The 24,580-nt window shown below is 41.6% G+C and overlaps 1 protein-coding gene and 1 pseudogene across 2 annotated transcripts in view; one reads left to right on the top strand and one right to left on the bottom strand.

Annotated features, from left to right (window-relative positions):
* The window catches only part of GAB2 (GRB2 associated binding protein 2), a 174,787-nt gene that overhangs the window by 72,599 nt on the left and 77,608 nt on the right, over positions 1–24,580 (top strand). The gene's annotated exons all lie outside the window — the stretch shown is intronic.
* Positions 17,138–18,129, bottom strand: LOC103002146 (RNA-binding protein with serine-rich domain 1-like; annotated as a pseudogene).

Genomic DNA, 24,580 nt, shown 5'->3' with positions numbered 1-24,580 from the left:
TGAAATCCTGTGGATCATAGATCTGAAAAGGATCCCCATAAGGCTGAAAAGGAGCACAGAGATGCAGGAAGTTGTGGTGTCAGATAATCCAAAGGATTTGGGAGCAGCATTTAGGAAAGAAGGAGTGCTCAGCTGCCTTGAATGCAGCAACCACAAAGGCATCCAGGGGATTTTACAACAAAAGAAGTCTTAGATCATCCTTGGTTTAAAAAAATAAAACAAAAACAACTTTCTGTTCTCCCAGCCCAGCCTCCCTAGATGCTAATCACATAGGACCACCTACGTTTTGTTTTCCAATGTACCTTCACATCTGGTTCCCATTAGGTATAAAAATATGACACTGAAAGATTTCTGGCCTCAAATTATTTATTATAAACCTGGAAGAAAAACTTAGTGTATGTGTTTGTGTGTTTGAAGGATGACTGGTGATAAGATTTTCCTTTTGTAATTGGGGCCCGAAATTTCTGGGTATGAGGACTTATAAATTGCTCAATTAGGAGGAGTGTATTAATGGGGCAGCAGGGTGATAAGCCCTTCAAAAGTGATGCCAGGGTCCTAGGCAGCCCAGCACTGCCCTCCTCCCTCTGGTATTTGTAGAACGTGTTTTAACTTTTAAACTGTGAGATTCTTGATCTGTTGTTGTTCAGTGCTGTAGGGGGTACTCTACTGTTGGGGCTCAATAAACAGTTGGCAAAATTAGGCTTCTAGAAGTATAAGAGAAGGGGAAAGAGAACGCTCTGAAAACAAACTCCATCTTCAAATTTCTGCTCAGGCCCTAGGGCACGGAGAGAACTCCATGGGCCTGCTTCTGCCTTTAAACATCTACAGAAAAGTTCTGTCTCAAAATCAAACAAACAATACTCCCTAATAGCTAATTTTTGGTCTCCTCAAGTTGCATTTTAGTTTCCTCACCGTTCAAGCCAAGCTCTGATTTGTCATTACAAAGATCTTCAAGTGCAAATAAATCTCCTGCATTCCATAGCCACCTCTATGCAGGCTTTCCAACCCTTTAAATCTTCCTAAGTCTTAAATTGTGAGGTTTATTCCTTGATCATCGAAATTCACGTAGACATAGGATATCATTTATACTGCCTATCCACTTCTCTCATCATTTGAGTCAAGCTCTGTGTATAAGGCTCTAGGGCCCTTGCCTTCTGTGCTGTAATGACTTATATGAATAGAGTGCCTAGAACACAGTGAGGATTTGATAAATGTTAGATTGAAGTTTAAATCACACCAGGTGCCTGATGAGCTTCTCTGGGGAATAAAGCCAATGCTAAGTTGGTCTCACTAGGTTGGTTGTGTGTGTGTTGGGGCGGCAGGGGGGTGGGGGGGTGGGCAGAGTTCCAAGCCCGTAGCTTCCTCAGACACTTCTCGAAGAACTAAGGGTCCTGGGGCCCTCGCCACTAGCTTCCAATAGCCTGTGTATTTTTAGTCCCCGCTTTTCATGTAAGTTTCCCGTTAACTGCTTGCAGGAAATCTTTTCTTGGACATAATCTGCCCGTTTCCTGAAGTCTTCCTCTCCGCCTTGTGTCCGTTGGGGATGAATCAAGTCAGCAGTTTTGGAGAGTGTGTGTTCTCTTCCCTGACACAGCCTCCCTGCTTTGTGGACACCAGAAAGCTGCCTTTCTTGTCTGTTTCTAGGGGTGAAGGGAGGAGGGGCAAACCCTTGGTGTGTGTCAGCCTCTTAGACTGCCTGGCACAAATGTCCCTTTGTATGAGGAGGAGGCATGTGTGCTTTTTCCCCTTCCCAGTGGATACTTTCATCTGCTAGGTCTGGATGGTGTCCTCCGAGCTGTAAACAGTGGAGTAGGAGATAAAGGGCTGCCTTAGGGAGGAAGCATGTGTGGCAGCAACTGGTTTTCCTTCTCTGCCCCTCACCCGCTTTGTCCTGATTAAAACAAATCAGGTCTAGGCGTGGCCTGATTTGAGCCAGCCTAGACCTCTCTAATCCCTTTCCAGGACCCAAACAGCATGGACACTGCTCCTCTTTCCTTGAAGACCTCAAACTTGGAGAAAGATGTTTTCTGTGATAAGGATAACAATTCCTCATATTTGTACAATGTTAGTTTCTAAACATGTTATGTCTTCTGAGGAGCTGAAATTCTGGCTTTGTGATCCCTTAAGAATGTAGGATTCGGATCAAAAGATATGAGTTTGAGTGCTGGCTCTGCTCTTTAATAACTGTGAGACCTCAGGCAAGTCAGGGAGCTAATAATAGCTCCCTCTTCGTAGGGTGTTACAGAGTTTAAATGAGAAAATGTATGTGAGTTCCTGCCACATAGGAAACACTCAAATGTTAACCCCAAAAAAAGGGGTGGGGGTCGTAAGGGGTGTTAACGGAGATAATGGAGATGAATATGCTATGCATAAAATGCTAAACTTTTTAGTAATTTGGTTTGAGGTCTGAGCATAAGCATTTTCTCTCTCCTCTAAAGCCACCCAGTTCACCTGGCCTCTCATTCTGACCATTCCCTCCTTCTCTCAAACATCCATCACTGTGACCTCTTCTTTCACATGGTAGCTTAGCTCTTCCATCTAAAGCAAACCCCTGTCTCTTGAGGCCGGCCACTAGCCCAGTGTTTGGCACAAGGTAGGGTTCAACAATTACTTGAATAGGTACTCTTTGTGAAAAACTCAGAAATGCAACCCCTTTCCCATCCACAAGGGCCTGCCCTTAGTCACTCAAACTTATTTCTTGATTTTTATACCCAGGGATAAGTGCAAGGGATGGAAACCACTCCAGATACTTTGAACAGGAAGGAATTTAATACAAGGGATTAAATGCTTACCAAATGGTAGGAAAAACTAAAGCTGTATGTTCCACGAATGATACTTTCTCCCTCCCCACCCCCAGAATACCACTGAAGTGATCAGTTAACTCACGCCCCCACTCCATAGCTGTGTTCTAGCACTTAGGAGGTCAGACTTGAGAAGCTACTGCTGCAAATGCCCCGTGGCACTCAGGAAGCTGGAAAATGCCTCAGCTGCATAAACCCTTTCATAGCTACATATTTGCTTGCCAGAAGAAACAAGAAACAGCCACGAGAGCAGGAAAATGGTCTTCACCTTACTTCCAGCTTACCTGTCTTGTGTGAATGCACATAATTGGTAGATTAACTGCAAGCAAATCTGGATTTTTTAGTTTTCCACTGTTTCCAACTAGAAGGGGAGGGGGGTGGAAGTGGAGTGAGCCAACCTACAGTATATACCACACTACTTTCATCTAGAAGGTATTTTGGGTTGCAGTATGTCAGGATAAAAGCTAAATGAGGAAACACAAACAGGTCCCTCTGCACCTAACTGATTCCTTCCAAGTGCAGAGTCACTTCCATAGAATATGTTTTGGATCAGATGTCTCTTTGGGAAATCTTCCATATTTCCCCGTGGCCTTTAAAAGAGCCTGACTGACCCAGCTGGCTCTCCTTGTAACTCATGGGATGTACCCAACAAATGTTGGGATGAATGCCCTCTGTATATGTCAGATACTATGCTAGGCAAAGGGGACGCCAAGTCAAAAAAAGAAAGGCAAGGCCCTGCTTTCAAGGAGTTCTCGGTAGTCTAGTAGGGTGACACAAGATGAAAATAGTTAGAAAATGATGACAAATGCTAAAATGAAGATATCCTCAAGAACACAGATGAGAGGTACATAAATCAGATTGGGGGATAAAACGAGGATAAAGGCTGTCTGTATTCATGTAAAGAGTTAAGTGTAGGGACTTCCCTGGTGGACCAGTGGCTAAGACTGTGCGCTCCCAATGCAGGGGGCCTGGGTTCCATCCCTGCTCAGGGAACTAGATCCCACATGGCACAACTAAAGATTCGCATGCCACAACTGAAAAAAAAAAAGATCCCATGTGCCTCAACTAAAGATCCCACACGCAGCAGTGAAGATCCCACATGCCACAACTAAGACCTGGTGTAGATAGATAGATAGATAGATAGATAGATAGATAGATAGATAGATAGTTAAGTGTAAAGGATTTTTATTAATATTAGGATCCTACAAGCCTGGCCCGATAAGCTTAAATATAATCTCTTTCTCCCAATCACCCAACCCAGACACAAGACCCCAAAATGTTCTTTATTTTTCCCAAAATTTTTTAATGAAAATTTTCAAGCATACAGCAAAGTTCAAAGAATTTTACAGTGTATACCCGTGTATCCACCATCCAGATTCCACCGTTAATATTTTACGACACTTGCTGTATCACAGCGGTCCCCAACTTTTTTGGCACCAGGGACCGGTGTCGTGGAAGACAATTTTTCCACGGACTGGGGAGGGGGAGGGATGGTTCAGGCAGTAATGTGAGCCATGGGCAGATGAAGCTTCGCTCGCTTGCCAGCCGCTCACCTCCTGCTGTGCGGCCCGGTTCCTAACAGGCCACGGACCCCTGCTGTATCACAAACCTATCCATCTATCCATCCCTTTGTCCATCCATTATTCATCTTAATTTTTAAAGCATTTAAAATAAATTGCAGGCATCATTATATTTCTCCCTAAATATTTCATCATGCATATCATTAACTCATTAACTGGAGTCCAGTATTTGTTCAGCATTTTTCTTCAAGGTAAAATTTACAGAGTGAAATGCCCAAATCTTAAGTGAGTGTTCTCTGAGATTTGACAAAGACATATACCTGTGTAACTCAAGCACCTGTAAAGCTGTAAAACATTATCATCATCCCAGAAAGCTTCCTCATGCCCCTTCCTGGCCAGTTCCTACCCTCACCCTCCAAAAACAACCATCATTCTGATATTTTTTTCCCACCATAAATTATTTTTGCCTGTTTTAGAATTTCACATAAATGGAATCTTATAGTATGTGCTTTTTTGTGTATAGCTTCTGTCACTCAGCGTGATACTTTTGAAATCCATCCATGTTGTTGTTTAATAGCCCATTCCGTTTTATTGCTGAGTAGTATTTCATTGCATGCATGTACCACAATTTATCTATTTTCCTATGGATGGATACCTGGATTATTTCCAGTTTTTGGCTATTGTGAAAAAAAGTCTACTCTGAACCTGTAATCTACTTTTAAAAAATAGACTTTAACTTCCTCAAACAGTTTTAGATTTACGGAAAAATTGAGAAGATAGTACAGAGAGTTCCCATATACCTACACCCAGTTTCCCCTATTATTAACATCTTACACTTAATGTCCTTTTTAAGGCCCCCTTTGGCTTAGTGTTTTTGGCTGATTGCTTAATGAATTGCTGTTTGGAAAGACTGCAAATGCAGTGCTACCAATAAATTCCCTGCAACAGGAAATTGTTTTTGTCATCCCACTGCAATTATTGACCCAGGATTTGTTTTGTCCAATAAGCTGGAATCATGAATGCCTAGTAATTGATATGTGTATCCATCCGGTCCTGAGAGTCTTGCTCAAGGAAGCGTTCAGGGTCAGGTCCTTGGATCTGCAGGTGAAGAAACAGGGCTTTTGTATTCATCTGCACTAGCAAATGATCCCTCCACCACAGCCACTTTCTGTCTTTTCTACTTCTATGCTTTCCTCTCACCTCCAGCAAATCCTCAACAAGACTGTAAGACTTTTTCCCAAAGCACAACTTAGGATTATAACAACAATTAATATTTATGTTGCCCTTGCTGGTTTATAAAGCTCTTTAACATCCATTTCTTCTTCGTTTCAATCTAGTAAGATATATATTATGCTCACCTTATAGAGGAAATACTAAAGGTCAAAGGGATTAAATTACTTCTCCAGAGTCACACTGCTAGTGATGAAGAGTTTAGGATATAATCCCAGCTCTGTCTTACCCTTGAATCCTGAATTGTTTCCTTTATATCATATTCTTTCTACTCAAAATTTTGGGCCTCACCATTCTTTTCCTTAAATGATCTAAGACCCGCTGTGATTGGGACTCAATCTACTTTTTCATTCTCATCTTTTCCTGGGAGCCTCTAGGCTCTAGAAACACTCAGTTGTAAATTGTTTCCTGAACACTTCATGAATATTGCTTCCTCCATGCATTTTGATGATGATGGCTTCCCCTTTATGTTCAGAGTATTTTTTCTTTCTTCCATCCTTCATCTCTTGTTCTCAGAATTTGCTTTTGGGAATATTTCTTTATCCTTTAAGACTCATCTCAGGTATTCTTACTTTCACTCAAAGCATCCTTTGATCACTTACCTCTCCCCTACCCCCACCCCTCACCCTGGTTCCCAGCATCAGGAACATGGGTCCCTATTCTGTTTATATATTAGACTTTTGAGTGCCCGGCAAGCCCATTCCATATTCAGATACAAAGATGATTAAAACATGATCCCTTAAAGTTGTTTACAGTCTGTTATGGGAATTAGATGTGAATAGAAGTGATAATAATATAGGGATTAAAAATTGACCCAGATATAGATTTACTGAGTTCCCACTGTGTACCCAGCACAGATGCTCAGTACATATTTGTAGAATTGTATTGAATAATAGACATGAGGCAATTGGGCTTAGTGGCAAGGATCTTGAGCATAGGCAAAGGTGGTGACTTACCTGCTGTGGTTAAAGAGCATAGACTGAGTCTCTGCCCAAATAAATTTCTATTCAGTTTCTCCTTAGTCTTCATCTCATTGGGTCTGAACTACATCTTCTTCAGACATGTTTCAGGGTAGCAAACTGAGTTCTCAGGTGATTTAAACATTCTCTATAATATCGTTTCATCTATTCAACAAGAATCACTGAGATCCTAGTCTATGTTTGTGTCTTTGTCTGTATCTGAGAATACAGAGATGGACAAACTGTTACTCTCAAGAAGCTCAGGCAACTCGAGAAGCTCATAGCAGAATGTAGACACCTCCACAGACAGATAATAATAAATAACCTGAATCTTTTTTGGAATAAGACAAAGCTAATTTAAAGTAACAATTTCTTTTCCTATAAGAAATCCCTTCAGAGCACTTTCATGACCACAATTTCACTTTTTTGCTCTGCATCTAGACTTTTTTTAACCTACAGAAAAAAAATTGTACAAATTTGATTCAATAGAGTTTACTACTGTTATTGACCTGTGACCATGATGTATCATTTCATTTTCTAAGGAAAACCAAATTAATGCAAAAACAAAATCCCCCTAAAAGTTTATCAGCATGAACTTAAGTAATTTTTTCATTTGCATGGTATTTGTGTTTGCTAGCCCTCCTCTGGCATCAAGCTGTGATTATTTAATTTTTAATTTAAAAAAAAATTAATTTTGGCTGCACTGAAGGGCTTGCGGGATCTTAGTTCCTCAACCAGGGGTCGAACCTGCACCCTCAGCAGTGACAGTGCAGCATCCTAACCACTGGACCACCAGGGAATTCCCAAGTTGTGATGATTTTAAATAAGACATTTACCTGAAAATAACACCTGTTCTGACTATCTCACAAGGTTGGAAGCATTTTCCATAAAAAGAAATGAAGAAGCTCTTTGGGCACTGAAGCTTATATGGAATAAGCTTCAAGATATAATTTAAGTGGAAAAAAGTGAGCCTCAGTTACGCTATCTGTAACGATACTGAATCACACTATACGACCATTTGTATTTAAAAAGGGAAATATTATATATATTTACTGTTGCATACATAAAATATCTCTGAAATGAAACACAAGAAACTCGTAACAATGGCTATCTCTACAAAGCAGAGAACAGGATGGCTGGGATTAGGGTGGAGGGAGACGTTTTTCTGTTTGCTATTTTATACCTCTTGATTCTTGAGCCATGTTACGTCAAAAATACGGTGTTTAAAAATAAATGAACAAAAGTGGTTTAGGGATAATTTACTACTAAAGTTCATAGGAATAGGCAATTGTGGATTTTCTTTTTTATTCATGGCATTATTTCATCTCATGTTTTCTGGTAAAATCACCCTCTAAGTATAATCTCTATATCTCTTGACTGCTGACAGTGTGGTGGTTGTCAGGGTGTTGCTAAGTCATGCAAGATTCTTAGAAATTGCACGCTTTAGGTTGGTAGTAGTTTCTGTGGTCAGGAAGAAGGTGCATATGAACATAGATATAGAGTTCTTAGAAATCTAGCATCATAAACTTTCAGGGCTGAAAGATACAGGAGTTCATTCTAGTTCACCCCTCACCGTATGTTTGTATTCCCCCTGCAACATTCCTGCTTAGGGGTCATTGTCATTACGATGTTGCTCAATATTATTAATGCTAGCTAAATTAAGAGTGCCTCAACTTAAGTGGTCTCTGTGCTGTCCTGGAAAGATCACTGGACTAGAAGTCAGATTATTTGACATCTAACTTCAGCTCTGCCACTGGTTCACTATGTGGCTTCAGGTAAATCACCTTCCCTCTCTGGGTCTCTGTTTCTTCATCTCTAAAACTAGGGCATTAGACTGGGCCAGGGGTGGAAGGTACAAGGTATGCCTGCTGCCACTTCCCCCTCCCTACCCATGATAGACATCAGTTCAGTTTTGGCAGGTTCTTTATGATAGATTACCACAAATGAAGTCTCGGAATGCTTCTCAGCACAGTCCTCCAAGCAACTAGAACCCATAGGTAGGACTTGGGTAGGACTTGGCAAGTGAGATAAAAGTCATTCCCTTTCATCTCTAAGGTTCTCAAGCAGCAGTGTGCTGGTAAATGTTTAACAACAGGTTCTCAGAAACAAAAAAAAAAGGAGAAGAAGAAGATGCCCTGATTTATAGCATTTGCCAGTTTCCATGATATAAATACTCCCACCATGACTGATTTCAAATTACTAAGGTGAAATCAGCTGGGTTGCAGAATTACTGAAAATTTAACAGTCAGCTCTCATGAGCTGATAGAAGCTGACTCCAGCACATAACTATAAAATCGATGACTTTGGATTAACTGACCACAACCATAAGTGAAAATGACATCCTCCCTATGGAATTTTATCCAGAGGCATAATTCTTGGTTTACAGTCTTTTGGATTTGGAAATACTTGAGTGTCAAGAGATCTTTATGAAATTCTTCTACTTCCCTGAGCCTCAGTTACACTATCCATAAAATGGAACCAAGGATTCCTACCTCATAAGATTATAGTCAGTAATGAGAGACTGCATATAAATCACTTAGGAGGGACTTCTCTGGCAGTCCAGTGTGCTTCCAATGCCGGGGGTGTGGGTTTGATCCCTGGTCAGGGAACTAAGATCCCTCATGCCTTGTGGCACGGCCCAAAAAAAAAAAAAAAAAAATCACTTAGCACAGTGCCTAGCCCATCATTTGACCTCTCAAATATTCCCCCTCCCTTACCAAACTGGAGGTTGTTATGTTAGATTGTGTCTTTATCTTTTCCAGACTCCCAAAAAACTTGCCATTGCTCTCCTTCCAGCCCTTCTCTTTTCCTAACCATTCTACTCCCTTGATGTTCCCTTTTCCTCTCCCTCCTCTGCTCTAATATACTTAACCTTCTGTCTGAATGGAATGTAAATACTTAATCTTACCTATTCCTAATGTGTTATCTGTATTTATCCTCTATCGAAACCTCTCTTGGTAATCTGTGCTGTTGGAGACTGTAGGCACACTTGCAGGCAGAGACCAACTCTGTGTCTCTTGGACTGTCCCCCGTCACAACACCATGAGTAAATAAGTGTTAATAAGTCACTTCTCAGGATCAAACTTATATCAAGGATGTTGCAAAAAAACAGCTTCTGTTATGCAGGTACCCAAGAAGGCTGCTGCAGATCTGCCCAGAGCTTGGTGGCAGATACCTGGTATGTGCTCTGGTCCTGAGGATGAAGTCCACATTCCTTAACTTCTTCCCATTGGCTTTATCTGATCCCTTCAATAAGGATATAAGACCCTCTTGCTATTCATTCCACTAGCATGCCATATTTCCCTCTATCATAATATTTATCATGCTTTATTATAATTATTGATACTTGTTTTTTGTTGACGTCTCTGCTAGGTACTGGGCTCTGAAATCAAGGACCGTGTCTGTATTGTTTACTGCTATATCCTCGGCCCCTAGCACAGTGCCTGGTACATGGTAGAATACTGAATGTATAAATTCATTATTGTAAATGAATTTTTAATAATAATTTGCTATCCTATAAGATGAATAGAAAGCCTCTAATGTAACTCGTTGCTGAGTTTGGTTAGTCATGTGGTAAATTTTCTTACAGCACATCTTCTTTAAGTTGTATACTCAGGTAAGAGCTTGCAATTTCTGTCGTTATATCTGGTTCTCTCAAGAGCCATAGAGATCAACATTACAAAGCCTAAGGGAAAGTCAGAGGGGTAGACATGGGAGAAAAAAAAATCTAAAGAACAGAAACTGTACCACTTTTTTTACCTTCTAATGCTATAATATGTATCTTCATGCATATATAGTTTTCTTTCCTTTGAATTATTCCCTTAGTCATTTGCCAGAAATGAGAATTATTGGGCAAAAGGGGATGAACATTTTTAAGGCTCTTGAAATACTGCCAAATTGTTTTCCAGACACATCATATCAACAAATAGCTTTGAGCAACAGACATGGGTGTCTGTTTAATCACACACTTACCACCACTGGGAAATGTCATTAAAATCTTTTTTGCTAGTTTAATAGAGGGGGGAAAATGGTCTTCCCCATTCCTTTTAGTTCATGTTTGGTCTTTTTAATCTGCTCCTTCATGCAGCTCTTTCTGAAGGAGCATCCTACCCCTCAAAGACTTGTTCAGAGGCTGTGAGGCTCACAACCTCATTGGCCCCTGGGGCACAGCATCTCCGTTGTGCTGTGGTGGGGAGGGGCGGTGACAGAGGGAAAACATAACACAAACCACACCATTGTTAGGGGATGAGGTTGCTGGGATAATGCTGTGAGAAGGGATGAAAAGAACGATTCTCCATTCTTGATTGTTGTGATGTCCAAGGATGAGCCAACAGCTCCAGCACGGGAAGGGATGGGTCTTTACTGCTGCCAGATGCTCCTTTTTCCATTGCTGCCTTCCATTATTTCTGGTTCGAAGGGGGTGAGGGGGGTAGCCTAGCAGCTGAAACAGATTAACTTTTATGCCTAGTTTCCTCCCTTTGAGTGATTGCCCTGGACCTGGGGACATTCACAATTAGTCAGAAACTGTTTAGAAATAAGAATGTGGTTCAAGGTCCATCATGTATAAGAGCCAACCTTCTGGAGTTCGTGTACCATTCCTGCCTTTATCTATGGGAGCTGCATGAGGCAAAGAGAGCTTTCTTCCCTCTCCTTCCCTACTGCCACTGCCTCATTCAGGCCCTCATCCTGTTTTGTCTGTACTATGGCAATAGCTTCCTGTTTCCCTTAATCTACCCTCTTGTACACTGTTACCAACGTGATATTTCTATGACCTGCACGTCAGATCTTGTCACTCTCCAGCTTCAGCTGTCAGTGCTTCCTCAAAACTTTTAGCATAAAATCCAAGCTCCTTTTCCCAGCTTTTTGGGCATTTAGCAATCAGATCCCAAACCGCTTTTCCAGACTGGCTTCCACCTCTCCTCTGGACTGTGCCCTGACTAGTGTATCCATTCTCTATAAGGGACTCCCGTTGGTCCCTCTGCCCTGCTTGCCCTTCTGCCTCTGTTCTACCTGATTGACTCTTTCTAATCCCTCACATCCCTCCTCAAAAATCAAGGGCCCTCAATTATCACCTCTCTGGTGGATTTTCCTGGATTTCCCCTAGCAGTTAATCACTCTCTCCTGTAACCTACACATAGATCGTGATGTCTACCTTTGTTTCCCTCAAGTCAGGAATTATCACCTTCCTTTTGTATATTTGTATTTGTGAATCCCCCAGCCCCTATCACAATATTTTGCACATAATAAGTGCTCAAAAATGTTTCCTTTCCTTCCTTTCTGCTAGCCTATTCTTAATCTCTTCAACCTTCACTGTGTTTGTATTTTTATAGCTGAAAGAGAATGTAGTATAGTTTAATCCTTTTTTTCTTCTTCTTCTTCTTTTTTTAATGGTTAAAAAAAAAAGCTCAGTAAGGGGAGGAATTCGTCCTGGAATACACAGCCAGATTTAATGGCAGAGCTGGGGAACTGGATTGGTGCTGAGCTCCTTAGGTAGTTTGAAAAGATCTTTGAAATAAAGGATTGCATCAGGGGAGAGGAAGGAACTAAGGTTCATTGCCAAGTTTTATTGCTGGATGCTTTATGTATGTTAATTATTTCTATCTTTAGAACCTTATTCCTTTTTTTAAAAATTGTCGTAAAATACACATAACATAAAATTTAGCAACTTGACCATTTTTAAGTGTACAAGTTCAGTGGCGTTAAGTACATCCACATCCTTGAATGGTGGTACAACTGCCACCGCCACCCATCTCTAGAACTCTTTTCATCTTACAGAACTAAAACTCTGTGCCCATTAAACAACAACTCCCTATTCCCTCCTCCCCCAGCCCCTGGCAATTACCATCCTACTTTCTATGTCTATGGGTTTGACTTCTCTAGGTACCTCATGTACGTGGAATTGTACAGGAGCTGTCTTTTGTGATTGGTTTATTTCACTAAGCATGAAGTTTGCAAGGTTCATCCATGTTGTTGCATGTGTCAGAATTTCCTTCCTTTTTAAGGCTGGATAATATTCCATTGTGTGTATATACTGCATTTTGCTTCTCCCTGCATCCATAGACGGACACTGGATTGCTTCCACCTTTTGGCTACTTTGAATAATGCTGCTATGAACATGGGTATACAAATATCGTTCAAGACCCTGTTTTCAATTCTTTTTTGGTATATACCCAGAAGTGGAATTGCTGGGTCATATGGAAATCCTATTTTCAATTTTTTGAGGAACCACCGAACTGTTTTCTATAGCAGCTACATCACTTTACATTCCCACCACAGTGCACAAGGGTTCCTATTCCTTCACATCCTTGACACATTTGTTATTTTCTATTTTTTTGATAGCAACCATCCCAATGGATGTGCAGTGGTATCTCATTGCGGTTTTGATTTGCATTTCCCTAATGATTAGTGAGGTTGAACATTCTTTCATATGCTTATTGGCCATTTGTATATGTTCTTTGGAGAAATGTCTATTCAAATCTGCCCCCTTTTTAGTCAGGTTGTTTTTGTTGTTGTTGTTCTCGTTGTCGTGTTGAGTTGTAACGGCTCTTTATATAGTCTGGATATTAACCCCTTATCAGATATATGATCTGCAAATATTTTCTCCCATTCCATGGGTTATCTTTTTGCTCTTTTGTGTCCTATGATTCACAGAAGTTTTTAATTTTTCTGTAGTTCAATTTACCTATTTTTTTTCCTTTGGTTACCTGTGCTTTTGGTGTTATATCTAAGAAATCATTTCCAAATCCAGCATCATGGAGCTTTTCCTATATGTTTTCTTCTAAGAGTTTTATAGTTTTAGGTCTTACATGTAAGTCTTTGATCCATTTTTAGTTAATTTTTGTGTATGGTATAAAGGTTCATCTTCATTCTTTTGGATGTGGATATCCAGTTTTCCCAGCACCATTTGTTGAACAGTTATATGTTACCTCACTTTATATGCACAGTAATCCTGGGATGTTATAACTATCTAACGGATAAGAAAACAGAAGTTGAAATATCCCTGGAGACACCCTAAAAGCAGGGCCCTTTGTAACCTAAGTGGGCCAAAGGCATAAAAGAAGAAGAAAAAGACCATTTATGATATAAAGCGAGAAGAGGGGGAATGGAGAGAGAGGGAAAAAATTGCATAGGCAGCTAGCCCTGAGCAGAACTTAGGGGTAGACTTCAAATTCACTTGAGAGCCCTTCTCCTTCTGCCCTTTTACTCTCCTCCTCCCTCATGTGACCGTGCTTCTCTGATTCTCTTAAGGTAGCTCCTTGGTTTGCTGACTCTTTTGAAATTCTTTTAAGAGGATCATTCATAGCTTTTCTGCAGTCTGTCCCAACCTGTTTTCTCAGCCTTCCCTGTGTCACTCCTTTCCTGCCACTATGAACCCTTACTTGAGCTGTGTTAGTTCTCACTGCCACCTTTACTCCCCATGGTCATTTTGGTCACTCTGCTTTTAGTGCACTACTGTCTTTCTCCAAGTCCTCAAACTCATCTGTGTGTCTCAACAGCATGTGGCGCAATGCCAGCCACAGAAGTGGGTACTCAGTAAATATGTTGCGAAGATGACGAGACAGTTTTTGTTCATCTGTAATCTTGAATGCATAATCATTATATTCATATTTGTGTTGATATCAGTACTCATTCATAGTGATTATGAATGCATAATCATTCGGCATATGCATTACAGTCTTACTTTCAGGGATTTTAAAAGATCTTGTGAAATGGTCTCTGCCTGCCATGGACTGCAGGCCACCTAGGAGAAGACAAAATACTTTTCCATGCACTTTACACTTTACTCCTCTGTATAACATGTAGTCCTTGCAGCATTCAGTGAGTGGCAGGGAGGGCTGGGCCTTATCCCCGTTCACTGTTAGGATGCTAAAGCATAGCAAAGTTGAGGGATTTGGCTGAAGTCACCCAGGCAGAAGAAGATTGAGGTGGGATTTGAACCTGGGTGACTGACCAGGCAAGATGCTTAACCATTTCAAGCAGCTCATTTTGTTCGTCCTCAAAAGGAAGATAATATCATGTACTTCCTAAGTGGTTGTGAGTATTGAAAATCAGACAGTGTACATGAGTAAAGAGTTTAGCACAATACTGGCACGTTGTATAGGTGCTCAAATGCTAGCTATTATTGTTTGTCTCTGTATCTGGTGTTTCATCCCTCTTGTAACACATTGTGTATTACTTTGGAAAAGAGGTTTGCAACTACCATCGCAGTGATTTTGTCTCGGTTTGTTGAGAGTATTAATAGCCACCCCTGTTTACATGTGTGTCCTACGTAAAGTACCTCCTGTGATTCCTGTCTGACTCAGGTGCTCAGTGAATGATTCCTTTACTTCCCTCCTGGCTTTGTGCTTTTATGCATGAATTACAGGGGACTTGATACTTCTAAGTCCAGAGGCTAAGGGATAATCCAGTTTGGAACAGAAAACTCTCTCATAATTTCCAGACTGTGAGTTCTTTTCAGTTACTCTTTCTGCAGTCTTCCCTGTGTTCCCTTCACACCTCTGTGTGTGTGTGTGTGTGTGTGTGTGTGTGTGTGTGTGGTGTGTGGTAGGTGGATTTAAGTTGGAAGGGTCACTGAGGCGTAGTAGAAGCTAATCTGTACCAATGTCTTATTTTCAGTTTGTAGAGGCCCCATGGCACTTGTGTGATAAATGGTGTTATGTAAGTTAAAATGCAACTAAGGGTCTCTTCAGTGTTTCTTGAATTAAGTTTATTATGTGTGCTAATTTGCGCCTAGAGGCTTTTGTTGTTATTTGTTGTAGTGACTGTGGCAGTAATGAGCCTGCTCCCAGCATAGCTCGGCACGTGCCCCATAGACAGTTTATTTGCATTTGGCAGGACTCCACGGTGTACCCTGAACAAATGAATCAGCCTATTCGGGGCATGGGAAAACGGAATCATAGGCAGGCAATGAGTGTTGCTCGTGAGCCCCAATGATCTGAGATGGGGGAATACCAGACAGTTCTTGTTCTGTTCCTACCTGGATTATTGCTTAGCCTATGGAGTAGCAAGTCCCTTGTAATTCACCAATAAAAGCACAAAGCCAGGGTGGGGGCATGAGGGTAGGAGGGATTCGTGCAGGGATGGGGCAAGGAAAGGAATCATTTACTGAGCATCTGAGCCAGACAGGCATCACATGAGGTGCTTTACATAAGGCTCACACGCGAAGCAGGAGTGGCTATTAATATTCCCAACAATCCAGGATTCTGATCCAGGCTCAGGACTATCTGCTTTATTGTAGTGGGTAATACTTTATCTGGCAGCTGCATGGATCCACACATTTGAAGAACTTAAAAAATCTTCAGAGTGGTCCCAAAGCCAACACACTAACGCTTACACACAACTGATTCTTATTACAACCTCATAAGATAAACAGAGCAGGTGATACTTTCTTCATGAGTCTTAGAGAGGTCATGGAACTTTCCTGGGATCACACAATAAATAGCAGACTAATGATTGCACCCAGTTTTTCTGATAGCACCCAGTTTTTCTGATAGATCACCACTCAAAGTTTCTCTAGTTATAAGATTCAACATAAAACAGTGTATTATGTAATAACGTCTTATTTTTAGTTCCTGCTTCTACCACCCTTGTTGAGAGTCTTAATACTTCAGACCTAAAAAGTTGCAGAAATCCCTAGCTGAGAGATGTAAGGCAGGTCTGAGTTTAAGAGAAGAAGCCTTGGTTAGCAAGAAGAGCCCAGAAGACAGAGTCAGAAGTCCTTGCTTTGGTACCTCATAGCTTTTTATCTGTGGTTAAGTTACTTAGCTGCTTCATGCCCCAGTTTCTTCATCTGTAAAATGGGATAACAGTAGTAACTACTCATAGGATGGGTAAGGATGAAATATATATAAAGTGCATAGTTCAGTGCCTGGCATAGAGTAAATGTATTTTGTTATTATTCTTACGCTAAACAGCACACAGCTTGGAGAAAGCGCAAAATAATCTCCCTCTTGCTTTTCCCATATTTTCCAACAAAGCACAAACACAACATTATCTAAAATGCTACAAAGTTATAAAACTCAGAACAGAAAATTTACAGTACCGACTATACAATAAAAGCCAAAAAAGCAATGTGCACGTTGCCAGGGTAACCTGCAAGACCACCATGAATACCAGTACAACAGGGGGTTCCGTGATGACCTGGCATAGCTGGCTCTCAACTCGCTCACCAATTTCAGAGAGAGAAAGGGAGACGTGGGGTGTGTGTGTGTGCATGCACATGCATGAGTACATGTGGAAAGAACCATATTGGGCAGATAATGGGGTATTTGACCCTAGAGGTCCGAAGAGGACTCAAGCAGGGGAGCAGGGCCAGGCTAACAGGAGTGACAGCTGCATAAAAGCATGCCCTTTCCTGAGGGACTCTGCAGGCCAACAGGTTAGGGCATGACCAGGCCACCAGATTGGCCTCAGGTCATCTGTGGGATGGGAAAACGTGCTCCCAGGCTGGGGCTGAACCACCACCTGGAGTCCCCTGCTCATCCCTGCTGGCTTTGCCACTGAACTGACTCTCAGGAACTAGAGACGTGGGAGCCGTCTAGCCAGAAAACTGGAGGGCATCTTTATAGGCATGACCCCAAACCAACAACGCTCCTGCAGCCAGAACTCTGCCGCCAGGGGAAACATCTCAATTGCTGCCTTCACCCTTGAAACCTGCCCCTGAGTGAGGGATTTCTTTCCTACTGATCCTCCTTCGGCTAGAAAAGTGACAAAAGTGAGTTGGATGGGATGCAACTCCCAGGGGTGGAGCTTCAGTGGCCCTGCTTATCAGGAGGAGTTGGAGCTGGAGTGGCTCCTGTGATGGCAGCGGGCGGGGGACCTGCCTGTGCCGAGGGGAACGTGACCTTCTCCTCAACCGTCGGGGTGACCTGCGCCACGTGGGGGACAGTGGCAGCATTCTCCTGGGAGGGCCGACTCGCCTGTGGGTAGCCTGGGCCAGGGGGCCAGCACAGCAGTGGCAGTGGTCCTCCCGGCCATCAATTTGTCCTCCGTCCATGTGCTTCAGCGCCTTCTTGGCTTCATCTGGATTCTCAAACTCCACATATGCATAGCCTTTAGGCAGATGGGGGTGCATCCTTTCTACAGGCATGTCAGTCATTCTAATTTTCCCATAAGTGGAGAATATCTCCATGATGTGATCTTGGTCACATTCCTGGTGAGGCTCCCAATGTGTTCTTTGGTGGGTTTAGGGGACAGCGCTGCCTTTTCCTTTCCTTTTCATCTCCTTGGGGTGGTCTGGATTTGGAGTGGGAACGCCGCCTGTTGTCATGCCTGCGCCAAGAAGGACTCGGAGAGCCAGGAGAGCTGCCGGAGCTGGAGCTGCGGGATGTGCTGGAACTTCCTGAGCGGCTTGATGCCGAAGATGAGCTGGAGCCCGAGCTGGAGGTCGAGCTGGACCGAGACCTGGTGCTGCTGCTACCACTGGAAGCGCTGCGCCTCTTTCGAGTTTTATCCCCACCACCACCCTTCTCGCTTGACTCCTTTATCTTTAGAGCGATCCTTGGACTTCTCATCAGAGCGGTCTTTGCATTTGGTAGGAGCAGGAGCCCTTGTGCTGGACTTGTTATTATTTTCTTTGACTCCTAACAGGCTCTTCTTTTTCACTCCTGATAAATCCATTCTCCCCTTCTGAGGTGTTCAAAGCAGCAATGACGGCCTCACTTATCTGAACTCTCACTTCTAACTTGAGTCTGAGAAACTATCCCTCATCAACTGCAATTTACACCAAAGTGCAGCATCTTCCCCCCACCGCGACCTCCTCCTGCTCTCCTCAGCCGCTGAGGCTGGCCTTCCTGTATTTTCTTATTGAAGAATTATAGGGAAATAATTTGTCCTTTCCCCCTTTCCTCCTCCTCCTCCTCTTCTTCCTCCACCTTTTCCTCTTCCCTCATAGGACAGCCTGGCTCAGAGCTTACATTAAACACCAGGGGGCATTCAGTTGATTGTAGCATTCATTGGATTCAGGGCGTCTTACATAATGTCCTGCCTTGTGACATAGACATGGAAAAAGAATTGTTTCCAAGCGTAGAGTTGGGAGGGAAGTCCGTATTCTTAGTCATTTGCAGCAAGGCATGAAGCTGATTTCTATCAATAGCTCCAGAACTGCACAGCATTATTTATTAGATATAACAGTCAGTAGAACTCACCTATGCCTCCTTCCTTGTGTCTCCCACCCCATCTCAGGGTCTCAGATGTCCAGCCTTTGCCTAAGCTGGCCTGAGCTTCTGGTAGGAACCTCTCTCAGGACCTACCATCCCCTGTCTGGTTACCACCTCTCCCTCGGTCCAGGTGTCTCACACTTTCTAGGTGTTTGGCTACTCTGGTAAACTAATTGCATCTTAGGTATTTGTGGAAAGAATTAATGAATAAACAAATGTATTGAAGCAATATAAAAGCAATACAATAACCAGTACCAAGTCATTAACACCCACTGCCTGGCCCAGGCCTGGCACAAAGCAGTGGCTCAGTGAAGATGTTGCATAAATTATTACTTTTCGTGTAAGACATTTGCTATCCTAATCATGTGTTTGAAGCCTAGTTCAAACGCTTCCTCCTTTGTTAAACTGTTCTAATATCAAATATAAACTTTCCCACTTGTATACTCTAACAGAACTTTATAGGAAAGTTTATAACGTTTATATTCTTTATTTAGGGAAAGAAAAAAAGCAGCCTTTCACTTCTGGTTCTCACAACAATGCTGTCTGGATTATCATCTTCATTTTATAGTTGAAGCTTGGTGATATGAAAGATCCCAAGTTCGTGCAGCTCATAAGTAGCAAAACTGACCCCAAAACTTACTTTCAGCTATTAAATTGTTCTGTTGCAATATGTTGCACAGGTGAATGTGTATTTTATTTAGTTGTGTTCGCCACTGGAATAGAGGCACTTTTACTCTAAGGACTGTCTCCTGCTGCTGCTTATGCTTCCCAGAGCTTCACATGTAATACATGTTTGAAAGCAAAGTGCCAATTTTAACAGGGTCTTCAGTGCTGGAATTAAAGGGATGACCAATGGCAGAGTTTCATACAAAATCAGTGTAGAGAGAGAAAAAGTTTGTGCTTATATAGAGAGCTCCCTAATGAGCCTTCTTAATTTTTTAAGATGGACTATAAGGCATACCCCTGCAGGTACTCTTTCTGATGGTTTGTACCACTGAATATGTCCTTTACCCTTTCCTGTATCTGAAGCTGCAGCTATAACACGTAGCACAAGACTCAAGAGAAGTGATGGTTGAATGCTACGGTCCTGGGCCACGGTCCTCCTCAGCTGAGACTCATCACTATTAATATCTGGGTTTCTATTAATACTCTCTTTTCACTGTGAGCTAATTTAAATCTTCTGTTCTCTAAGCTATTCTTAACCACACATTCTCAGGCCTGGGCCTGGTTCCCAACTACAGATCGTAACTCTCCATTTTGACTTTTGTACTTCAGAAATAATAGGAATTCTGCCCCTATTGCTTCTCAGAGGAGAGGTGGAGCTCTATTGGAATTTTGGGTGGGACAATTCTTGGTTATGCAGGACTGCCCCATGCCTTGTTTGAGGTTAGTATCTCTGTCCCCTGCCCTCTGATGCATGGAGTGCTCCCCAATCATTGTGACAACTTACCCCCCACCTCACACACACACACACCTTTCCACACCCTGGAGGGTGCGATACTGCCACTGGCTGAAAGCCACTATAACCTGACACCTGTCTCTGCCACCTTGATCCCTGTTGACTTCAGTCTCTTTCCAAGGTGGAACTAGGACTGGGGATGTTCCCCTCTACATCTTGAGAAAAGAAGGTTCCTCAACTTCTCCAGAGCTCCCATCTTTGTGGAGAGACAAATTAAGGCTCTGGTACAAGGTCTCTTTGGGGATTGGGCTGCTGAGACCAATTGAATGTCACTGGTACTCTATCAAGACAGTTTTAACCCACAAAACAGGTTTTTATTCTCTTAAAATCACATGAGGGTTGAGGGGCAAGGATGCTCAGGGAATGGGGGGTGACTGTTAATGAGTAAATGAGTATGGGGTTTCTTTTTGGGTGGTGAACATACTCTGGAATTAGATAGTGGTGATAGTTGCACAACCCTGTAAATATACTAAAAGTCACTGCATTGTACACTTTAAAGAGTGAATTTTAGAGTGAATTCACATGCTATGTGAATCATATCTCAAATTTTTTTTGTTGCATCAGTCTCCTGCTCTTTGTGTTTTTCCTGCCTAACATCTGGCTTCCCAAGCTTAAAACTTAAAAAATCTTACAGTCACGATTCGTTCCTCTCCTTTCCTTTCTATTTCTAATGGGTCACTGAAACCTAACTTCTAAGTAATTCTCAATACCCTTTTCTTTTTCTCTCTGTCCCACTACCAATGACCTTACTCAAGGTCTCTTCCCTTGCCTGTACTATTGTGACCAACTCTTGATTTCTCTCTGTGTCTTCAGACTCTGCCCACCTCATCATCCTTCCAGATGCTTCCAATTATATATTCTACAACATTTTATTGTGAAATATAATACAGTGCAAAAAAATGTATATAGCATACAGTTCAATGAAGGAAACACCCATATTACTACCACCCAGGCCAAAAAAATGACTGCACCTCAGAAACCCCTGTGTGTCCCTTCCCAATCATATCCTTCTTACTCCACCCCTGTCCCCCCTTCCAGGTATATAGTGACTTCTGTGGTAATCACTTCCTTGCTTTCATTTATAGCTTTACCGTGTGTATCCTTAAGCACTATGGTTAATTTTGTCTAGTTTTGAACTTTAAATGAAATCACATTTTCAACCTTGCTTTCTTCTCTCAATTTCATGTTTGTAAGACTTGTTCATGTTGTATGCAGCTCAATTAGATTTTCTTAAAACCTAGATCTGATCCTGTTTCTTCCCATCACCTAGATGATAAGTCCACACTCCTTGGTGTGGCTGCATTCAAGGCTATCCATGATCTGCTCTTAAACCTTCCTCTCCAGCCTCACTTGTGATGACCTCTCCCCCTACATCCTTTCCTGTAATCATACGTAAGAACTTGCCGTCTCCAGAAGATGCCATGTATTTAGATGCCTCCTTAGGCTTAAAATACGGAATCTCTTCCTGCCTTTTCACCCTGGCATATTCTTTGACTCCTTTCTCAAGGTACAGTAAATCGGTCTCTTTTCTGTGTTCCATAATTATTATAATTCTTTATCCTTTTTAACACTGTCTGTCTGCATTAGGATTACAGATAGTGGTTATTGAGCATGCACAGTGAGCCAGGTGCTGAGATTGGATTGGTGCTAAGTAGATGCTCAATAAATTTTACTTTCTTCCCCACTTTGCACCGTGTATGTTCAATCCTGCAGTCGAATTCTTTGGGGATGACAGCGTTCCACCTTTAAATCAGCAGTATAAGAGATGGTAAACTACTTTACCTCCTCTGGAGCATCTTTCTGAAACCTTTCCTGAGAGTCGAATTTCTGGCTGAGGTGAGCAATCTCTCAGGCATTTGGAAGTTCCAAGAGGCTTTTGTGCCTAAAGAGGAATAACATCATCCTAATAGATGACATTAAACATTACTTGTTACTTACAGATTTGTTTAAATTCTCTTAATATAATTGCCATTACAAGTTTAATTTGGCTGATTCTCTTGAATACATCAAAAACCTTAAATAGTAAATAAGACATATACAAATACAGTGGTTACAAACCTTATTTGTATACTTATGCTTCATCTTATTCTAAAACATCAACACCTTGGGCTTAATTAATTTCTTCATTATTTTTGTACTTATTTGCATGCTGTACTTATTTTGATATCATCCCAAGATTTAAGTTATAATTTTGACTTTCCCAGGCAGATAACCTTTTCCAGGGAAATAACCAGGAAGTCACCTGACCAGAACAAAAAGTAAAAGGAACACTTTTTCAAATTGGCAAAGTCCTGCTATCCAGTTATAACCTAACTGATCCTTGGTTGGCGTCCATGGCTTGGTCTCCTCACAGTGTTTTAGATCCCTGCCACTGGTTATGAGGCCGAACTTCATCTTTCTAGACAAACTTCAGTTGCTACATTAATACGACTTTTAGTTCATGCTTTCACATAGGTTTTATCTTCTTATAATCTAATTTCTTCCTTTGAAAGGAGGAAATTTTAGTCTCTTACTTGGCCAGGGTTATAAAACACTGTCCAGTCATTACGGTATAGTGACCTGAATGTTACTGTTATTCAGAACCTACTACTTACGCTTCAGTAAACACATCACTGCGATTAGTGATGCAAGTAGGAAAGTGGTCCTCAGAGTGTGGTTCCAGACCCAGCAGCATCAACCAGCATCTTTTGATAAGTTGTTAGAAATGCAAGTTTTGAGACCCCACCCCAACCTCAGCCTTCTAGATCAGAAACTCTGGGGGATGGGTCCCAGGCATCTGCATCTCAGCATGTCCTCTGGGTAATTCTGATGCATGCTAAAGTCTGGGAACCACTGCTAGAAGATGAGTGAATAGGAGTTCATGAAGTCAGCTCTGCTCTGCAAACTTAAGTATTATCTGGGAACATTATGTTGGACCCTCATTCTGTTGGGCTGGCCAAAAAGTTCGTTCGGTTAGCGAATACATTGTTCAATAAAATTCTTGGTGAAAATGAAAACGTGTCTTTTATTTTTGCTTAAAATTGAACGAACTTTTTGGCCAACCCCATACTTGGTGAGTATTTGTGACCACCAGTGCTTTTTAACTGTTAGACAGCCCCCCTTTTGTGAGCTATTATGTATGACCACCAGCGCTGATCAGTCCTTCCTAGTCTTTCTGTAACTTCTACTTTTTCCTGTAATTCCTCCTTATTCATAGTTCCCTGTGAAGATTCTTTCTCTGCTTATACAGATAGAAACAGACACACATCTATACTTTATATCAGCTATAGTGTGTAATAGAAGAAAGGAAAGTCCCCGTATTGACTGCCCTTCTTATCAGAATCAATAAAAATACCAAAAAAACCACAAAAACCCTATTTAGTCACCTTCCTTTTGTATAAAAAAACTTTTGTACACTTTAATCCTTTGGATATTATGAACTCACATTTTCACAGCCTCAACTTGTAATCCTAAAATGTTACAACTTGGCCATTGGGAATGCCTTTAAATCTAGTCCTTTTGACTTTAAATATCCTTGACATTTTCTTCTCTGTGTCTTTTAAAGAACCTTGCTTTTATTATTGAATAAACAGCACATTCAGACCTATCCTAATTTTTTTTATTCCACAACACGGAATCAACTCCCCTCCAAGAGTTCTGATTCCTTTGGTGGAGAATAATAGCAAGGACCTACATCCAGGACTGCAGGTGCACATGAGAGGTGGTGGTGTTCACTAAGCACCCTTAGTGACTGAGTTAGAAAGTTATTTTTTCAAAGTTATGAGTTTTATATATGGGTGCTATACCTAACTTTTCTTAGAGTGTGTGGTTTTACTGACCACTAAGACCCTGTCCTACATAGACATCAGGAGATCATTTTGGTTACCTACTCTGGTCTTTTGCACTGAATTATGCCCAAATACACGGGTGATGAGAAGCCCAAGTCCCAAACAATTAGAAGATAAAGTTCATATTTGTATATAATGCTTTTTTTAAAACATATATACCTTGCCTTATTTTTTCCTCTCCATAACCATGTGAGGTAGGTGGAGTTTGTTCCATTTTACAGATGAGGAAACTAAGGCTTACAGAGGTTAAGTGACTCATTGGGGTCACACAGCTAGTAAGTGATGCCAGGAGTTTGAACTTGCATCTTCAGATTCTAAGTCCTGTTTATTTTCCACTGTACCATGCATCTTTTCTGTCTCTGCCTTCCAGAAGCTTACAAAACACTTGTGCATCTGAAATAACTAGATAACATTCCTGATGAAACTTGGAGCTATTATAAACCAAGGACTGCTTACAAATAATCGCTACTTATAATCCTTTTAGAGAAATTTTCTGGTGTAATTTCACTCTGTGTTGATATTTTAGAAAGTATATAGGTTTGGATTTGGTTGGGATTAATAAATTATGTTATATTCCAGTTTATGGAAAGCTCTTTCAGTTCAAGGTGCAGTAAAGTTGAAGGTTC

The sequence above is a fragment of the Balaenoptera acutorostrata genome, chromosome 9 (assembly GCF_949987535.1).
Source record: "Balaenoptera acutorostrata chromosome 9, mBalAcu1.1, whole genome shotgun sequence".
NCBI lineage: Eukaryota > Metazoa > Chordata > Mammalia > Artiodactyla > Balaenopteridae > Balaenoptera > Balaenoptera acutorostrata.
The sequence above is the reverse complement of the archived record's forward strand: the minus strand, read 5'-3'. Positions and strand labels throughout refer to the sequence as shown.